The 2,080-nt window shown below is 43.2% G+C and overlaps 1 protein-coding gene across 1 annotated transcript in view; it reads left to right on the top strand.

Annotated features, from left to right (window-relative positions):
• The window catches only part of Otoa (otoancorin), a 79,772-nt gene that overhangs the window by 50,424 nt on the left and 27,268 nt on the right, over positions 1–2,080 (top strand). The window lies entirely within an intron of this gene.

Here is a 2,080-nt window from a genome sequence, read left to right as displayed (position 1 = left end):
GAGGGTAGGGGGTAGGGAGGGAGTGAATGCTTGCTGAACAACAGTCAGCAGGACCACAGATCATATCCCAGTCTCATACCTGTGCTTGCACACAAGGGGAACAATGCGCATGCTCAGTGGGGCCTGAGCCTCTCTCCCTGCTCCCTGGGCCATGTACACAGCACACATTCTAATGTGCAGTCATAGAAAAATCACATATAATCATAATTACTAGGTGCATAAGTTTCACCTACCGATCTAATCTTTAAAAAAAATCAACCGATGAGAGTGCAAAAGTCGTGCATTAACATGGTGAGATCTCAGGAACTCAGCATGGAGTGTCATAATTACTAGGTGCATAAGTTTCACCTACCGATCTAATCTTTAAAAAAATCAACCGATGAGAGTGCAAAAGTCATGCATTAACATGGTGAGATCTCAGGAACTCAGCATGGAGTGAAAAAAAAAAAACCTGGGTTGCAAATGATTATGCACATTAGGATACTACGTACATGAATGAATATTAGCTAAATTAATTTTAAGCATATGCAAAACAAGACATGTTAGACGTGTGCTTGAGAAAGGTTAAATGCCAAAGTCAGGGTCATGGTTACTTCTAGGAAAGGAGGCGGGTGGAAGGGTGAGGGAGGAGCCTATCATTTATGTCTGTAATGTTTTATTTCTGAAGCCGCAGTGTGGGTGTGTGGGTGTTTTGTTGTATTATTCTCTATGCTTCTTAAAATAAAACAAGAGATACATGTTTCTGGTGAAACAAATCCCGAATGTCCCAGAGGCTCTTGGATGAAAAGCAAGTCTCCCTCCCACCTCGTCCCCATCTGCCCGCCCCAGAAGCAGTCCGGCTCTTATGCATCTTTTCAGAAAAATCCCATCCGTGTGTGTATATACATATCTCTTCTAACATTAGAAAATGAGGAACTACCAGTAACTCTGATATGTATTCTTTTTTAAAATTTTGATTTATTTATTTTTATTCTACATGTATGTAAGTGCACCTGTGTCATGCAGTGCCATTGGAGGACAGAAGAGGGCGTCAGATCCCCTAGAACTGGAATTAACGGACAGTTGTTAGGTGCTGGGACTCGAACCCAGGTCCCCTGAAAGAGCAACCAGCACTCTTAACTGCTGAGTTATTTCTCCAGTCCCTCTGATACGTATTTTGCGTTAAAAAATTAACTACGGGGGCTGGAGAGATGGCTCAGTGGTTAAGAACACTGACTGTTCTTGCAGAAGACCCGGGTTTGAATCCCAGCACCCACATGGCAGCTAACAACTTTCTGTAACTCTAGTTCCAGGGGCTCCGACAGCGTCTTCTGTCCTCCGCGGGCATTGCATGACACGGGTGCACTTACCTACATGGAGGCATAACACTCATACATATAAAATAAAAAAATAAATACTAAATAAAAAATTATGGTCATGCATGGCTGAGGGATGAGGTAACAGGAGAAATGCATCATTAGGTGATTTTGTCATTGTGCAAACACTAGATTAGAATGCATCCAACTCCCACAAACTGATGTCATGATTTCATCTCTTGGGCCCACTGTTGTTATGTAGCCTGTTGGCCAAAAATGTCATCAAGTAGGACTTGGCTGTCCTTTAAATGTTTTTTTATGTTTGTTTGTTTGTTTATTTATTTATTTATTTATTTATTGCACATGTGGAGGTCAGAGAACAAGTCAGAAGAGTAGGTTCTCTCCTTCCAGCATGTGTCATTCTCAGGTTGTCAGGCTTGGTGGCAAGTGCCTTCACCCACTGAGCCCCTTTGTCAGCCCTTGCCACTTTTTATATGACTGTTTACTCCAGCATTACCACATACACAAGGGGGGAGTTGTTGCAGCTGGATGGCTGTGATGTCAGTAGGTACTAGATATTTTTCAGCTCCATTACAATTTTATGGGACCACCACTGTACCTGTGGTCCAGCCTTGACTAAAGGCAGTCATGCAGTGCGTGAGTGGCACAGAGCCTTAGTGCACATTTAGAATTTCCCAGAGGGAGCTGGGCATGGTGGTGCAGGCTTGAAATCCCAGCACTTTTGAGGCTGAAGCATGCCACCATGAGCTATGTAATGAGACTCT

This window comes from Nannospalax galili, unplaced genomic scaffold, assembly GCF_000622305.1.
Source record: "Nannospalax galili isolate Female #2095 unplaced genomic scaffold, S.galili_v1.0 scaffold381, whole genome shotgun sequence".
NCBI classification, from domain to species: domain Eukaryota; kingdom Metazoa; phylum Chordata; class Mammalia; order Rodentia; family Spalacidae; genus Nannospalax; species Nannospalax galili.
This window is presented reverse-complemented; position numbering and strand designations above follow the sequence as displayed.